Source organism: Sus scrofa, chromosome 8 (assembly GCF_000003025.6).
Source record: "Sus scrofa isolate TJ Tabasco breed Duroc chromosome 8, Sscrofa11.1, whole genome shotgun sequence".
Lineage (NCBI taxonomy): Eukaryota > Metazoa > Chordata > Mammalia > Artiodactyla > Suidae > Sus > Sus scrofa.
The window spans coordinates 11,488,163-11,507,202 of record NC_010450.4 but is presented as its reverse complement, the minus strand read 5'-3'; the positions used below and the strand labels follow the sequence as shown (position 1 = coordinate 11,507,202).

Here is a 19,040-nt window from a genome sequence, read left to right as displayed (position 1 = left end):
CTCTGGTTTAATTCTTGCAACAATTCATCACACCTGTGGTAATTCATCTCACAGACAGAGAAACTGAGGCTCAAAAATGCCAAGGCATTTATTTGCCTTAGGTCACATGGCCAGTAGGTGGCAGAGCCAAGATTTACAACCATTTCTGATTCCAAAAACCAGGACCTTAGCCACACATGATACTGTTCTGATTTGTAGGGCGGATGCATGGACATTAAAATTTATCAGTTCTATTATTCATTGGCATCTGAGTCGCCCAAACTCTCTTACCAACCGTATTGGGGCCCCCAAAGCCTTGTGGTCCATGTGCATATGATCCCAGGGTATCTGACCTTGACCTCCAGTGCCCTGCATTTCCGGAACACAAGACAACTGGACACACTGCAGAGATCTTTCCGCATTTGCACTGCATTCTTTCATTAAGTACTTAACCTTAGGCTACACCATGTGCTGGGCACTGGGTGAAGTTGCTCCAGTGAAACAAAGAGGGGCTGGCCTTTGGAGTGTTCACCTGTAGTGGGGGAGGAAGAACCTGCTTTAGCTGGGTTTCAGGGAAAGCCTCCCTGAAAAGGTGATGTCTGAGCTGGCACCTACACACTTCATTCATTCTTCCAGCCCACACTGATTGAGCATCTATCATAAAAAGGACAATCCAGACTCATATGGGAAATCCTAAGTGTCTGGTACTATCCTACAAATGCTTGATGTATATGAGCTTGTTTAATCCTCATAAACCTGGTATTTCCCCCATTTTACAGAGGGTAAGGGGGGCACAGGGATTTGAATAGCTTTGTTGAATTGACACATCTGGTGCATTTTAACACTAAGATTCTGCACAGGCTCTTGGGTGCCAGATCCAGTGCTCTTGAATGCCATGCAAGCAGGTGAGCAGAAGGCGGGGGTAAATGAACCAGATTAACTCCCTTCCCTCATGGAGTTTATATTCCAGTGAGAGAATGAGATGACTTCAGTTACCAGGTACATACCCTAATGCCATACATTGTCAGCGTACGACATGGGCTTCTTAAGGGTTGGGGGGGCTGTTAAATGTGAAGAAGTAGTCCAGGGCATACAATCCCCAGCATCGTTATCCCACAGACACAGCTGGACCGGACCCACAGCCGCAGGTGTTGAGCTGTCACCCCGAGTATGCCAGGTGCTTACTGAGCCTCTAAAAGGAAGAAAATGGGACCTTTGGATTTATCTCATTTTACCAATCCAGCAAAGAAAGGATGGAGAGGGAGGGACAGGTGTTTCAGGCAAAGGTACCACTTCTGTGGGGGGACCAGGGAGGTCAGGACAATGGAGGTCAAGGTTGGACACCCTGGGATTGTATGTCCATGGACCCCGAGGCTTTGGGGATCCCACCGATGTTGGCTGATAAAGCACTGGGGACCCTGTGGCCACTGATGAATAGAACTTGCATGGCTGGATGAACACTTTGAACAAAGGTCAGTGGCTAGACTGTGCTGGATGAGCAGGAGAGCAGAGGAGAAGGGGTTGGCATTGAAGGCATGAGTCACACGATGTAGGGCTGGTCAAGCCAAGGAAAGAGGCTTGGTTTTCAAGCCACTGAAAATCACTTCCGTTTTAAGAGTTCCTTCTGGCTGCTGTTAGGAGATTGTGTATGAAAAAGGCATGAGGGGAAGCAGAGAGACCAATTAGGATATATGTTGGGAGCTTGGACTGGTGGTTTGGGGGAGGAAGAGAGATGCATCCAGAGTTGGAACATATTTAGGAGATGAAATGGACAGCACTTGCTAATGGACTGGATAAGGAAGTTGAGAGCAAAGAAGGAATGAAGGGTGGTGCCTGTTGAGGAATTGTGGTACCACGTGCTGAGCCAGTAAAGATGGGTTGAGTGACAGCATGGTGGTGGAGTAGATTGGGGGGAGGGCTTCAGTTGATACGGGTCCACTGCAGAACGGAGATTCGGAAATACTAATCCATCCTCTGCTGTAGATGGGCGCAGAATACCAGTCCAGCCTTCCACTTACTTCGTGCAGAGTGAGACCTGCAAAACCGAGGTCTCCGTGAACTCTAATAGACTGGAAATCAGGAAGTTTAAATGAATATGCACCCCAGTCTCTGCCAGGTCACAGAGCAATCACCCATCCCAAAGTAGGGCCATTTTCCTCACATGCCTCATGCCATTTCGAGGGTACCTTACATTGCAGTTTAGATTCTGCCATTTTATCCAGCTGGATTTCTTTTCAATTCAACCCAATTTTAACCCCAATGTTCAAGTTATTTTTTTTCCTATTATGCCCATAAATGGAAGCAAATCATAGTATCTTGTATAAATGCAGCTGTTTTTCTCTCCTTTCTCATGTTAGATGAAAATGTTCTTTTTTTTTTTTTTTTTTATTCACAACACCACCCCGTCCCTGTACCCTGCTGAGTTCCTTACCATCAGCTGTTTCTTTTCCTCATCTCCCGTGTTCTTTCCTGTCTCTTCAGGGAGCCCCTGCCGAGATGTTTTCTTATATAATCAAATTATAGGTCAAATTCATCAAAGGGAGGGAACACAGGTACATTTCTGATGAACGTTTCAACTAATCCAGTAAGTAACACATTCTTTGTTTAAGTGGGAGCATTGGTAAATAAGGATACTCTTTGATAATGAAGAATGAAGGAAGGAATAGAGCTTAAAAATATGCCAGAGCTCCCGATCCAACTGAAAAGCTTGCAAATGTATGTTATCATCACTGCAAATTTTATGGCTAACCTTGGGTATTACATATAATATGAAATAGTGTATACATTTTATAGTTTATTAGTTGATTTCAATAACTACCTCCAGGTGCCTAAGAAGAGGCACGCACTGCTCCCAGGACAGGAGATGCAGAGATGATGGAAGCTGGTCCCTCCATGGAGAACAAAGCATGTAAACGGATAGCTTTGATGGAGGGAATAGACGTGCTATAGCAGGGACAAGAGCAGAGAGACTGCTCCTGTAAAATGCACAACTGGAGGAATGCTTTTCAAACATCTATTTAGAGTCAGACATTGTGAATCATGCTTTACACATATAATCCCATTTGACCTGCATGGCCATCATGCAAAATAAAATTATGACCCTCATTCTGGAGAAGAGAAAACGGGAACAGCACAATTAAGTAATTGGCTGAAAGTCATCAAGATACAGAGTAGCAGGGAGAATGAGAGGAAGCGCTCTCTGGCACCACCAGGGCATTTTTTCCCACGGGATGTGGATGGTGTCGATTAGGAGGATAGAGGAAGGTACCAAGGTCGGCTTGGGGTAGAGGTAGGAAAGAATGGGTCTTTGAGAAAAGCTGCCCCAAAGCGATAACACGTGAACGAGGCCTTAAATGTTAAGCAGGCAAGAAGGAAGGGGAATGGGTGCTCTTAGCAGAGGCACAGCAGAGTCATGGAATAGCCAGGCTCGAGTGGCTCAGGATAGCTGGAGGGTCAAGGTCAGGGAGAGAGGGATGGGGAGAGATGAGGCCAGGACCAGATCCCAGAAGGCCTTGAAAGTGTTCTAAACAGGGTCTTGCTCTGACCATTCACTTAGCTTCCATTTGTCTGCAGCGTGAATTGCAAATGTTTCTCCCAATTTGTCCTGTGCTTCTTAGGTTACATAGTGTTTGCCTTTGCCTTCTTTTTTTTTCAGTAGAAATGGCACAAAGTTGGATACACCATTGCCAAAACTATAAAACTGTGGGTTATCAATGATTGGAGCCCATGACCTTGCTAGAAAAAAACCCTGCAATTGCTATTAAAAATACACACCAAATAACAAAAAGAAAAGGTACCAATGATAGGTTACAGATTTCTTTTACCTTAAAAAATAAAAAGTTGCTTTAATAAATGTTTCGTTCTGAAATATGAATTTATAAGTTTGCTAGAGATTGCATGTGCTTTTCTCTTTTACTAAAGAAAATTCATTCGGATTTTTTTTTAAAGCTTAGAAAAAGATGCTCTTATCTCAAACAAGTGTGCCTATGATTTTTGCCATAATACTTGAACCATGTGACTTTAGAAAGCTGCCACCAGAGGATTACATTTCAGGAGCCAATTTTTTGAGAGGTGAACAAACTCCTGTGGGAGTTGATTTGAAAAATGAAAAGTCAAAAGTGACAACTTTGTGACACCATTTAAGAACGACAGATGGTTTAGATAAACCCAACACTTACAGTAAGCCCGTGACTTAGAAATATATTTAATCATTGGAAAATCTATCCATGAAGGGCATTCCTGGGTGCTTTTAAGTTCGGGGAGGTTCTGACAAGAGATTTTCTGGCATCATAGCATGTCACATGGCAAGCAAGTATGCAAGAAGTATTTGCTGATTGCCCATGCATGGTACAGTTCCTAAGAACACAGCATTTTCTCTGAGAGAGCAGAGAAAATAACTACTCCCTGTCCTCAGTGTAAGGCTTGTTCGTGGGTGATCGTAGCATCTTTCATTCCCCACAAACACTGATGGGGAATGAAACCCTGAATCACTTAAACTGATTATCTGACATAAGAAGCCACAGCCAGCTCTTCCAATGACTTCGCCACCAGAGGTGGTCCCTGGGTCCCCTGGGTCCAGGGCTTCACTGCAGCTGGAGGGCAGTTAGATACACTGCTTTTTTGGGGGGACAAGGGGGTGCTTTTTAGGGCCACACATCCAGCATATGGAAGTCCCGGGTTAGGGTCAAATCAGAGCTGCTGCAGCTGCCTGCCTACACCACAGCCACAGCAACGCCAGATATGAGCCACATCTTCGACCTACACCACAGTTCACGGCAATGCAGGATCCTTAAGCCACTGAGCCAGGCCAGGGATTGAACCCGCATCCTCATGGATACTAGTCAGGTTCATTACTGCTGAGTTGCATATGCTGTTTAATCATCACACCCAGCTTTGCTCCCGGATTCCAGGCATCCCGTACTGAGATCAGGAGACCTCGTGCCAGACTGGTAAGAATACAAAAGCCATCACACTCTCTCCACAGCTCCCATCTCTGAAGTTGCAGCAGTTACAATGTTAAACTTGATCATAGCAAAGTATGCATGGAGGGAGGTTAATTCTAAGAGAGGTAGGTGCAAGTTATTCATTTATTTTCCACTTTAATTTCAAAGATATAAAGGAGCTGCCGGAACTATTTCAGGCTGTGGCTACAAATTTCTGTATAGACTCACTTTTCATACAAATTTAGGACAGTAATTAGGAGACTTGGACTATTACTCTGAATGTGGACTCCATTGAAATTGTTTGTCTTGATAATCTTTATCTAAGCTGTTTATATATACTTGAATTACACAGAATCTTTTCAAAGAAAAATATCCAAAATAACTTATTTTTTTCTTTTTTGGCTTTTTGTCTTTTTAGGGCCGCACCTGCGGCACGTGGAGGTTCCCAGCCTAGGGGTCTAATCGGAGCTGTAGCCGCCGGCCTACGCCAGAACCACAGCAGCGCCAGATCCGAGCCGAGTCTGCGACCTACACCACAGCTCACAGCAACACTGGATCCTCAACCCACCGAGCAAGGCCAGGGATCAAACCCGAAACCTCATGGTTCCTAGTCGGATACGTTAACCACTGTGCCACGACGGGAACTCCCCTAGAAACTTCTGAAGTAGTTTCTTCTCCAAGCTTTTGGCTGTTAGGCTTGTCTCTTTTCTAGTTATGGCTAATTTTAATGCAGTGACATTTTATCAATGATGCTAGTAACCTTCATATGATAGTAGTGATTATGATGATGGAGACGGCAGTTCATATTTAGTGTTTTCCACGTCCCTATGTTTATGTTTTACTTTTTTTTTTTTTTCAGAGTCGCACCCACGGCATATGGAGGTTCCCAGGCTAGGGGTCGAATCGGAGCTACAGCTGCCAGCCTACACCACAGCCACAGCAACACACCAGATCCGAGCCACGTCTGTGACGTACACCACAGCTCACAGCAACGCTGGATCCTTAACCCACTGAGCGAGGCCAGGGATCGAACCCGCAACCTCATGGTTCCTAGTTGGATTCATTTCTGCTGCACCACGACGGGAACTCCTACATGGTTTTTTCATTCCTTCCTCACTCAAAGCCTTTGAGTAATAACTATGGTTTTTATGGCTGATAGGACAGAAAGAGGAACAAAGGGGTTAAATTAATGACACATGGTCAGTAAGCTGGGGTTGGAATGTGAATCAAGATTTTACTCTATTGAGTCCAAGTTTATAAATACTGCCTTCTAGGGAAGTTAAAGCTAAAGTTAAGGGACAAAAATTGCAGCAGTTTCAAGTCATGTATTCCCTGGGGACCAACTGAAAACATCAAAAGCCATCCTCTGCCACAACCTTCCATTTATTTGAACATATGGGTTGAGCACTGGCTATGAGCCAGGGACTCTTCAAGCTTCAGAGGTCCAGCTGTGAACAAGACACTCAAGATCCCACTTCTCCGGGGGAGACAGAAAACAAGTACATGACAGTATGTACACAAACAGGGTAATTCAGGGGACAGGATGACTTAGACGGAGCTGTCCCAGAAGTCATCTCTGAAGAAGTAACTTTTGAGCTGGGAGCTTTGCAGTATGAAAATGAGCCAGACGGAGCTCCCGTTATGGCACAGTAGCTTAAGAATCCGACTGCAGGGGCTTGGGTTGTTGTGCAGGAGTAGGTTCGATCCCCAGCCAGGCAGAGGGGGTTAAAGGATCCAGTGTGGCTGCAGCTGCAACTCAGATTCAATCCCTGGCCCCTGGGAACTTCAATATACTGTGAGTGCAGCCATAAGGGGGAAAAAAAGAAAAAGAAAGAAAGGAAATGAACCAGCCATGAGAAGAGCTAGGAAAATAATTATCTAGGAACAAGGACCCATGAGGGCGAATCCCTGTACTGAAAGAGATTCAAAGGAAAGGTCAAAACAGCAGCAGGGAGGGAGATTCAAATCTAATGTAAAACAGTTAGACCACCACTGAGCCATCTCAACCCTCCCATTATACAGAAGCAAAAATGGAGACTCCAAAAATTAAAGTTAACCTGGATTGGGCCCCATGCGTAAAGACGGCCTTCCCGAATGCTGTCCAGCTAGCACTTCCTGTACAGTGATGCCATCATGTCAAGATTCCCAAGCACCATAGAAACAATCCTAAATGATCCTTTTTTTAAGAACTTTGTCATTCAAGAATCCTAAAATTCTGGTCAAAATGAGAATGGTGGCTAGGATGAATGCCAAACCCTTCCTTCAATTTTGTCAAAATCAAAATTTCAAGGGGGGAGTTCCCGTCATGGCGCAGTGGTTAACGAATCCGACTAGGAACCATGAGGTTGCGGGTTCGGTCCCTGCCCTTGCTCAGTGGGTTAACGATCCGGCGTTGCCGTGAGCTGTGGTGTAGGTTGCAGATGCGGCTCGGATCCCACGTTGCTGTGGCTCTGGCGTAGGCCAGTGGCTACAGCTCCGATTAGACCCCTAGCCTGGGAACCTCCATATGCCGCAGGAGCGGCCCAAGAAATAGCAAAAAAAGACCAAAAAAAAAAAAAATTTCAAGGGGGATCTTAGGGATAGCATCATGCTGGAAAATTGTCTGCATTACCTGACTATATAAGGCACCTTATGAATATATGTCTGTGAAATATATATATTTATAAATTGTATATAAATACATAATTTAATATATAACTACTAAGATATAAATGTAATATGCAAACATTAAACATATAAATATAACATAGGTATTTCTATAAAAGTCAGCATATACATATAATAGATGATATATAAAGATATAAATAATTGTATAATATATATTATAAAATATCTTGTCAACTGAAAACATGAATGACCTAAAAGTTGGGAATTACGTTTTATTTGGTGGCCTTACTGAGGACTGTGGTCTGGGATGGCAGCCTCTCAGGTGGATCTGAGGGATTCTTCCAAAGAGGTAAGTGAGGTGCCAGGAGATTTAGGGGGTTTTGCAACAAAGACCAGGTAGTCAGAGAACTTCAAAAAATTACTGTTAATTAAAGAAAACCAGGTATCTCAAGGTAATGAATTTAGCACTTTCTTTTTTTTTTTTTTTTTTTTTTCTTTTCTAGGGCCGCACCTATGGCACATGGAGGCTCCCAGGCTAGGGGTCGAATCGGAGCTGTAGCTGCTGGCCTACACCACAGCCACAGCAACGCAGGATCCGAGCCACATCTGCGACCTACACCACAGCTCTCAGCAACGCCAAATCCTTAACCCACTGAGCGAAGCCAGAGATCAAACCCGCAGCCTCGTGGTTCCTAGTCGGATTCATTAACCACTGAGCCACAATGGGAACTCCAAATTTAGCACTTTCTGTATGGAAAGATGCAAGACTCTGTGCTTATTGAAATTAGTCCTTTGATACACGTTTTAACTATTGTGAATGAAAAATATTTTATATTCCATATATAAGTGATGTCATCTGTTATTTGTCTTTGTCTTTCTGACTTACCTCACTTAGTATGGGAATTTCTGGTTGCCTCCATGTTGCTGCAAATGGTATTATTTTGTTCTTTTTTATGGCTGAGTAGCATTCCATTGTGTATATGTACATCTTCCTAATCAGAGTTGCGGTTGGGAGATGCACACTATTCCATTTAGAATGGATAAGCAGTGAGGTCCTACTCTACGGCACAGGGAACTATATCCAGTCTCTTGGGATAGACCACGACGGAATACATTATGGAAAAAAAAATGTGTGACTGGGTCACTATGCTGTACAGCAGAAATTGACTCAACACTGTAAATCAACTATAACCTTATACAAAATACAAAATAAATTTTTAAAAAAGAAAGAAAAATCTTGCCTGCCTTACAGTAAACAAAGGATGTTGCCACCATCAAGCCACTACAGCCCGCCCATAGTGAGTCCTGAGGGATCTCAGGATGAAGACAAATGGGCTGCTGGCTCAAGCCCTCAGCCATTCGCAGCCACTCTCAACAGTGCACCTGCTGAGGGGACTCAGGATGGGAAAGAACAGGATTCTGGCCCTAGGTAGCTCAGGTGCCTGTCAAAGGAATGATTTCAGTGGGCCCAGACTTTTGCATCTTCCCACACAAAGAAAAGTGCTAAATTCATTAACTCGAGATATCTGGTTTTCTTTAATTAAAGCTCATCTTTTGATGTTCCCACTACCTAGTTTTTGTTGCAAAAGACTCTATGTGGCCTGGCTCCTCCCTTTGGAAGAGTCCCTCAGAACTATCTAAGAAGCTGCCTTCCAGGCTTGAACTCCTCAGCAAAGCCACCAAAGAAAACATAATTCTCAAATTTTAGACTGCATTTTTTTTTCAGTTATCACCATCTAGGACTGGTGTCTTGTTTTTCTCCCTCCTGAATTCCCCTTGGGGTGCACCAAAGGAGCGACTACATGGGCTGATGGGATTATGACCAGAACTTCTTTGTTTTACTAGAACGGCAGGTGACATTCTTTGTCCACAATATACATGTAAACATAGACATATGACACCCATAACTATATATGATAAATATTTTTTCTTTTTACATATGTACACACACACACACGTCTGTGAAAGCCTGCTGGTATGCCTAAGCAAAGTCTGGATGGATCTGCTGTTGGCCCACGAACAGAAAGAACACAATCAATCCCCTGATTACTGACCACAAGCCACCTGAGAGACTGTGGCATGTGCTTGCTATTCCCGTTGGGTCAGTTTTCCATCCATACATATTCATGCCTCAGATACTCATGGAGCCATGTGCTTCACTCCCAGACTCTCTTTTCCAGATTCTCTCATCTCCCTCTGTCCTCTCTTCTCTAGGAAACTCATTCCTCAGAGCCCCAGCTTCATGGCGCCCGAATCCAGTATGGTCAAGGCAAAGATCCACCATCCAGAGAGGGTCAAGGTGATGCCTTCCCAGGGTCTTCCCGAGCCTTCCAGGAAGAACATCTTCAAGACAAGCAAACCTTCTGGGTGCTACTATGGTGCCCTCTTATTGAACACTTTGGATGCATTCTTCTGCTAAAGGACACACTCTCCTTCCCACTGAGGATAAGAATTGGAAAGAAGGAAGGAAGAGGACCAAGAGCCCCAGCCTGCCTCATAGGCAGTCTTACCCTCTAGATTGGCAAAGGGAAGGTGTTCCCCAAGGCCGTGGTGCTCCAGTTCATCAATCGCTGCAGGTTTGACTCCCTTTCAGAATTCTCCCCCTGCTGATGTGTCTAACATAAGCTCGATCCTGCTTAGGATTCCATCACCATGACTCTAACAGTGCATCACCTGGACCCTAAAAGGAGGGGAAGGTTGGGGACGTTCTTACCAGGATCCCAGAGAGTTCATCTTAAGCACTTCTCAGAAATCGGTATTCCCTTTGTGTGGGATCCGCCTCTTTCTCCAAGCCTAATTGACAGAAAAGAGATACAAGTGGCTGTCAAAAAAGCAGATTGTTGAGACTCTGTCTTTTAAACCACATCCTGCAGTTGGAAAATAAAGCTTCTTATTTTTAGAATGCCAGCAGAATTGTTCCCGGCTCTGCCCCCGCAGTTTCAATAGTGGCCTTGGGCTCTAAAACCCTACCCTTGAAAAGAAAACGTTTACATTGTAAATGCACTGGCAGTAGGAAGACTATTCTATCCTGGAATATCCAACGGGGTGAAAAGTTCAGAAAGGGCTTTTTCCTTTCTTCTGAAAGGCCTAATCCACGGGGCTTTCACAGTCACAAAATCACACTCTTAGCAGTCATTGTGCACGGGTTCTAGCTGTGAACTTGCATAAAATCTGAAATTTCACACAACCAATTCTGTTCTGGGGATTTTACCACTGATTATCAGGAAACGGAGCTTCTAGAAGGGTTTGAAGGAAATCGGACCATGCAGCCCCTTCGGCGAACAGACTTGCTAACAAAATGCCTTTAACATATCCTTTCTTCACAAACACAGGCCGCTCCATACCTCGTCAGGCTGCGTCAGGCTGGCCCTTGAGTACGGCAAAGGCGCACAGGTTCTGACATGAAGGCTTTGGGAAACCACGCCGCATTTATTTTCAAAACCTTACATCAGTCAGCCCTCTCAGGTACTCTAACATTCTCCAATTGTTCTAGAGTCAGGCTGGAAAAGGGAAGGCTCAGACTGGCTCCATGGCTGCCTCCCGGTGCTTGGAGGGAGTGGCAGGTGGCAGGATTAGGTCCATTTTGACTAGTGGGCAAAATGATAGTCAGCAGATGAAAAAAAAAAAAAAAAACATTCAGGAGGAAGCTTTCAATTTCTATTTTCCTAATCGTTCAGGCCATCCAAAGCTAGAGTGAGTGGGATTCAAATGCCGTGATGAGCCTGTTATTGAAAACGCCCAAGGAGCTTCATCACAGATGATACGGTGGGGACTCCTTCACTGACTGAAAAGCCCTGAGACTGGCTCTCTGTGGCCATGGCCCAGCCTCATGGAGTGGCCCTGGCAGGGCTCACAGGAGCAGACTGGGAAATGCGGTTACCTGAATCGGTCAGGACAGGAGCATTCACCTTTCTGGGGCCTCTGACTCTTTAGGAAGGTCTCCCTAGGTGCCAGGAGGACTCTCTTAATGCATTTAACCTGCACAACAACCCTAAAAGAGTAGGGACTCATCATTCCTGCTTTATAGATGATGGAGCTGGGGCACAGGGGTTAAGTAATTGGCCCAAGGTCACAGAGCAAGGGACAGAGGAAGGAACCCTGGCTGGCACTCTTGAGAGTTAAGTCTTCAGCCTCTCAACAGTTCTGCCTCAGAATCACCTCTGCAGGCTCGCTGAGACCCTGTTGGGTGACCACCACTCTCTGCAGTCCTGGCTTCCTTTCCTAGGGCTTGTTTTCTATGACGGATCAGCACTCTTCTGATGTCAATCTTATAATCACAAAATCCCTCCCCTCCCTACTCAGACTACAAAAACGCCCAGGGTTATCCTTTGGGGTTGATACTATGCCCTTCCTCATTTTATTTTTCTAATACATCTTCCCTCATCTACACCCAGCATCTACTACCAATGTACTCAAAGCTGAAGGAGTGAAAAGTTTAGAGTCAGTGAACAAGTTCATTGTCACAGAAGAATTGCATGGGTATTACCAAATCAGAAAGAATGAGGACAAGGCAAAAAAAAATATATATATATATAAAATCTATATATACATATATACACACACATACATATGCATTCATATGTATATATATTGTTTCTGTGTCTCAATTTTTTGTTTTATAGGTAATTCTTGGTTGAATAGTGAAAACAAAGGGAATAACATTATAAAAGCTAACACTCGAGTTCCCACTGTGGTGCAGTGGGTTAAGAATCCAACTGCAGTGGCTCAAGTCACAACTGAGCCGTGGGCTCCATCCCCAGCCTGGCACGTAGGATCCATCATTGCCACAGCTGCTGTGTAGCTCACAGCTGCAGCTCAGATTCAATTCCTGGCCCAGGAACTTCCATATGCCTCGGATACAGCCATAAAAAATTAAAAAAATAAAAAAGATAACACTTGTATAGTGTTATATACTGGGCACTATCCTGAGTGTTATACACCAGACACTATCCTAAGTTGTTCTTGCATTTACTGATATAATCCTCACAAAAGCCCTATGAGGTTAGGCAGTATTATCCACAGTTTATAAAGATGAGAAAACCTAGGCACAAAGAACTGAAATCCCTTTCAGTTTCAGTACCTGAACCAGTAACCCAACTAGCATTGGCAGTGAGAGAAAAGGGTGGCGTAAAATGAAAATCATTTTGGGCAAGGTGCAGAAAACAAGATTAATTTAAGATTAAGCAACAGCATTGGAAATGGGTGATAATGCAAAGAACACAACCGAAGGCAGCTTCCAGGCTTCTGGATCACACATGTTCTTGTCATAAACCATGAAGAGTCCAGCTCTGTCTTTGTTCAGGCTGTTCCCTTTGTTGGGAATGCACGTCCATGCTCTTCCATGACTTCTCAATCTACTAAATCTAATCTTCTTAACCTCTGTCTCCACCCTGCCATCTGCATTCCCACGGGCACTTGTTAGTTGCATACACTTTTTTTTTTTGCCCTCACCTCTCTTGCTCCACACTTTGAACTTCTTAGAGACCAACAGACAATGTGGTTAAAAAGGAGTCCCCCCCAGCTTTAGTCAGTTTTGTGACTCTTGCTATATAGTCATGTCTGTGTTACTTTTCATTTAATTTTTTAGTGGTTAATTTTAGGAGAATTTTAGATCTACAGAAAATTTGCCAAGATAGTACAGAGGGTTCACATATGTCCTACACCCAGTCTTCCCTATTGTTAGTATCTTATGTACATGCAATATGATTGTCATAATTACTGAACCAATATTGAAATATTATTATCGACTCAACTCCATCAATTTATTCAGATTTCTTTAATTTTGTAAGAAAGTTCATTTTTCTGTTCCAGGACCCCATCCAGCATATCACATTACTCTTTGCCATCCTGTCTCCTTGGGTTCCCGATGGCTGTGTGTATTTGAGATGCTCCTTGTTTTTGATGAATGACCTTGACAACGGCGATGAGTACAGTGGCTCCTCAGTATTTACAGGGGACTAATTCCACAACCCCTGGAAGCAACCCAAATCTGCGGATGTTCAAGTCCCTCATCTAAAATGGAATAGCTCCCATCAGCTCTCTGTATCCATGGGTTCCACATCCAGAGTCAACCAGCCAAGAATCAATCTATAGCCAGTTGATTACAAGGATGCAGAACCTGGCAATACCTCAGGTGGAACCAACGATGCGGGTAAAGTATTTGTAGGATGCCCCTGGATTGGGGTTTGTCTAATGTTTTTCTGATGATTTGAAGGGGACTGTGGCTTTGGAGGAGGAAGATCAAAGGCGCGTCTCATTCATTACGTTATATCAAGGGCACGTGCTATGAACGTGACGTTGTTGACTTTGATCACGGGGCTGGCGCAGTGCGTAACAGGATCCTCCACTGCAAAGTTACTCTTTATTTCTTCCTTTCCATCCCAGGCCCCTTGGAAGGAAGTCACCATGTACACTTAAAAATGAAGGGGAAGATATGTTCCACCTGTTTAAGGACTATCTATATAAATTATTTGGAATTCTTTGGCAGAATTCTCTTCTCCTCATTTATTTATATCAGTGTGAGTAGTACATGGATCCTACTCTGTTCTTTGAATTATAACCCAAAACCATTTTATCGGTTTTGCTGCTCACACTGTTCCCACTTTGGACATTAGGGGTTCTTTCAGTGGACTACTGCATTCCTTTGATATATCCTATCTTTAAAGATTTTCTTATTTTTCTGAGCACTTTTTACTTTCAGACATTCCAGGCAAATGTTGTGTATTTCTGCCCCAGTCCTAGAATCAGTCATTCTCCAGTGAGCCTTGGGTCCTTTCTTGGAGAATGATATTTGAAAATAAGACCTGGGTTCTAGATATGCTTGTTCTTATTGGAATATTGTTGCTTCTAGGCTCTCTCAGCTGACAGAGCAAGGAAATATATGTGTGTATACAAGCCTGAGATATACAGTATCTTAAAATATTTTTATATATAGCCATCTGTATTGACAGTAAGTTAAACATGAGGTCATACTCATGTCTCCAGTTCTAATTTAGGATTAAATTAGGTAGGAGCCATTCTAATCTTTTCCCAAGGCTTCTCTGTATCCTGCCACTTCAACAGTGAGAACCCCAGCTCCCATCATCCACCATCCATTTACCTCGTTATTCAATTCCAAGATACGTTATCAGTATCAGAATTGTTCGCCTTTGTCCTTGTGGGAGAGAAACACTATCAACTAGAGCACAGCACTTACACCTGGTTTCTTATGCCTTTAGTCTTACAGACTTGGCTTTTTTCCCGTTACTAAGATCAGCACCCCCCCCCCCACTCCCCCAGCACATGCTTCAGTGAGACTGTTTCACACATAGTCAGTACGGGTGGATTGTTTTGTTCCAATTCACATTCCATTCGAGTTGGCCCCAACCTCCTAAATGACTATTTTAAAGTGCTTTATGTTAATGTTCACTCTTCAGCGTTGAAGATGCTAATGTTCATTCTTTTTGTTTTGGCTTTTTTGCCTTTTCTAGGGCTGCTCCCGCGGCATGTGGAGGTTCCCAGGATAGGGGTCGAATCGGAGCTGCAGCTGCCGGCCTACACCACAGCCACAGCAATGCCCGATCCTCAACCCACTGAGCAAGGCCAGGGATCGAACCCGCAACCTCATGGTTCCTAGTCGGATACGTTAACCACTGTGCCACGACGGGAACTCCAATGTTCATTCTTTAATATTTTATGGGTTTTGGCAAATGCACTATGTCGTGCACCCACACTGTTAGAGTAATTTCACTGCCCTAAAAAAATAAGCGCCTCACCTATGCAACCCTCCCATCTCCTTAATCTTTTAGAAGCCACTGGATATTTGGTGTGTTCATTAGTTTTGTTTTGTTCACATACTCTATTACTTTATCTTTTCCAGAGTATAATATAAAATGAATCAGAGTACGTAGACTTCTCGAGCTGGTCTCTTTCCTATAGGAATGTGTACTTAAGTTTCATCCGTGGGGAGTTCCCTTGTGGAGCAACAGGTTAAGAATCTGCCATTGTTACTGTGGCGGCATGAATTGCTGCTGTGGCTTGGCTTTGATCCCTGGCTCTGGAACTCTGTATGCTGTGGGTGTGGTCAAAGTAAATAAATAAATAAATAATTCATCTATGTGAGTTCCCTGATAGCCCAGCGTGTTAGGGATCCAGTGTTGTCACTACTATGGCTTGAGCCACTGCTGTAGTGCAGGTTCAACCCCTGGCCCAGGAACTTCTGCATGCTGTAGGCATGGCTACAAACTTAATTAATTCATTAAAAATTCATCCACATATTCCCGTGGTTTGACAGTACATTTGAATGATAGTCCCTTCTATGGATGTACCAAGATAATCCATGCACCTATCTTAAGGAATATCAGTTTGCTTTTGGTTTTTGGCAGTTATGAATAATGCTGCTATAAACATTTATATACAAGTTTTTGTGTAGATATCAGTTTTCAAGACAATTGGGTAAACACCTTAGAACATGACTGCTGATCATACGGCAAAACAATTTGTCCGTGTAAGAAATTTCCACGGTCTTCCAAAGTGGCTGCACCATTTTGCATTCCAACTATCAATAAGAGTTTCTGCTGCTCAGACGCTAACCAGCCGTTGGCATCGTCTGTCTTTCGGATTTTAGCCCTTCCCTTTGGTGTGCAGCCATATCTCATTGTAGTTTCAACTGCATTTCTCTTAAATGAAAAACTGGGTTAGTTTTCTATCGCTGCTGTAACAAGTTACCACAAACTCAGTGAATTTACATATCCACATATTTGTTACATTTTTGCAGTGTTAATTAGAAGTTCACTCCAGGTCTCACTGGGCTAAAATCAAGGGGTCAGCCGCTCGAGGGAAGAATCTGTTCCCTGAACTTCTAGCTTGTAGAGGATGCTTCTATTCCTTGGCTCACAGCCAACTCTTTCTTACAAGGATGAAGGATGGGAGTGATGATATCTAACTTCTTCACATGTTTGAGCTGAAACTTGGAGGCCCTACTTCATGTCTTTTATTTGCAAAATGTGTTTCTTTGTTTTAACGCAGTCTATTAAACATTTTTTGCGATCCACCGAACTCTCCCTGGGCCTACATTTTGCTATGGCTCTTGCTGTGTGAAGGTTCTAAGCAGCAGACTTTGACGAGCTCTGCCAAGGAACAACCACAGAGCACGCGGGCTCCACCTACATCGCGTACTTCTTGTTTCCTAGCCTGGAGCTTTTCTGACACGGCCCTTGACTCCTCTGGGGAACCCATGCAACTGTGAGCTGTCATGTGTACCCTAGAAGTACAAGAGAGCATGTTTGATGATGGGGAAAGAGAGCTGATGGATAAATGTTTTCCCCATTACATCCCAGGAAGACAAGAATTTCCAAAAGCTCTCAGAAGATCCTGGTGGGACAGGACACCAGTCGCCTGCAACAGAAATTCTGGAGTTCCTATCGTGGCTCAGCGATAACAAGCTCGACTAGCATCCATGAGGATGAGGGTTCCATCGCTGGCCTTGCCCAGTGGGTTAAGGATCCAGCATTGCTGTGAGCTGTGGTGTAGGTCACAGACGTGGCTCAGATCCCGTAGTCTGGCAGCTGCAGCTCTGATTGACCCCTAGCCTGGAAACTTCCATATGCCACAGGTGTGGCCCTAAAAAAGCAAAAATGGAGGGAAACAGCCATTTGCCATTAAACAGATAACTGTCCTTTCATAACTCGCCAAGCCGTCTCCGCCTGTCTCACACATACTCCTCCTAGCCTGCTCTCCCCATCCTTCTTCGGCATTTCAATAACACGTTGTCAGTTTTATAAAATTCCCTGCTCTCACTCATCTCCATCTCCACTTTGAGAAATTAATAAGAAAAAAGAAGTAAAGGATAGGAGAAAACAACGCCATCGCATACTGTTGCTTGTGCTCTTGTGGTTAAAAAAAAAAAAAAAAAAAAAAAAAAAAAGGCGATTATCAAAAGTAAAGAAAGCACCACTCATAGTGATTTGTGGACTGGCTGTTGGTCTGCAAACTGCTCTTGCTGTCTATACTTAACAGATTGCTCCAGACGGCACATCAACTACAGTCCCTCCATGCAGTATTTTGTCTAAGTCACTTTTTTAATTAAAAAAATTTTTTTTTCGTTTACAACTGACTTGTGCTTTTTTTTTTTTTTTTTTTACTATTTTTGACTCGATGAAGAAAGCAAAGCCTTGATTTATATTCATGAGTTAGCTCCTCATCTTGTGGACTGGCTCTCTGAGTAACAGTGAATTAGAGAGGCGTAAAAGTACCAGCTGAACATTTCTTAGTGCATATGATGTCCTAAGCAATGTTCTAGCTGCTTTACTCATATTAACTCATTTAATTCTCAAAAAAACTTCTGTATGAGGTAGGGAATATTATTTTCATTTTACGGGTAAAGAAACCAAGGCACGGTGGCCTGTGATAATACGCTCAACGTTACTCAGCTGATACGTGGTAGTAAACTCCAAGGTGGCCTCCAGGGTGGCCGCAATGAGCCTGGCCCCTTGGCACCCACACTTCGTGTAGCCAGCGCCCGTACTGTATCAGCATTAGCATGTACGAGCAAAGACTAGAGCAGAAGTGACAGTGTGTGACTTGCACAGTGTTACAGACGGAATGTGTGTGTGAAATATGCTGAAATCCCATCCTCCACTATGATTGATGGCATTGGGAGGCGGGGCCTTTGCAGGTGGAACCCTCATGCATGGGACGCGTGCTCTCATAGAAGACAGTCCAGAGGGCTTCTTGCCCTCTTTCCACAATGTGAAGATGCGATTAGAAAATGGGCCTATGCAACTCAGCAGTGACCAGCCATGCTGGCACCTTGATCTTGGATTTCCACCTTCCAGAACTAGGAGATCCAAGTTTCTGTTGTTTAAAAGTCACTCCGTTTGTGCTATTGTGTTAGAGCAGCCCAAGCTGACCAAAATACAAGGCTAGGTCATAAAAGATACGGTTGCTTCTGCCTTACTCTCTTAGACCAATTGCTCTGGGAGAGCCAGCTTCCAGGTCATGAGGCCCCTCAAGCAGCTGCATGGAGAAGCCCACACAACAAGGAACTGATGCCTCCCACCAACAGCCAGCACCGACCTTCCAGCCATGCGAGTGAGCGATTGTACCAGAGGACCCTTCAACCCCCGTCGAGCCTTCAGAGGACTGCGGCCCTGGCATCTCCACCATGACCTCATGAGACACTCCCCTCCCCAAGTGAGAACCGCTTAGCTTAGCTGCCCTCCAAATCCTGGCCCATGCACATGATCTAAGATCATACGTTTTCATGGGTGCTTGAAGTCTCTGAGTTTTGGACGAGTCTGCTCTAGAGCCACAGATAACTACAGTGATAGAACAGCCTGGCTCCAAAGCCTGTTTTCTTCATTGTTCTGCAAAAGAATTGAAGACGAACGAGGAAACAACTTCCTCCTCCTGTCACCATAATGTTATTTAAAGCCAAGTTTCTGTGCCACCTGCCATTACCTCCGCTAACACTGTGGTACAGTTCCCAACTTGAGAAATACAGGGGTAGACAAGAGAACATGGGGTTCGAGA

At 44.0% G+C, this 19,040-nt stretch overlaps 1 long non-coding RNA gene across 1 annotated transcript in view; it reads right to left on the bottom strand.

The window, feature by feature from the left end:
• The window catches only part of LOC106504591, a 63,116-nt gene continuing 54,088 nt past the window's right edge, over nt 10,013-19,040 (bottom strand). The window contains exon 3 of the long non-coding RNA XR_002346566.1: nt 10,013-10,322. This is a non-coding gene — a long non-coding RNA (uncharacterized LOC106504591). The remainder of the gene's footprint in view (nt 10,323-19,040) is intronic.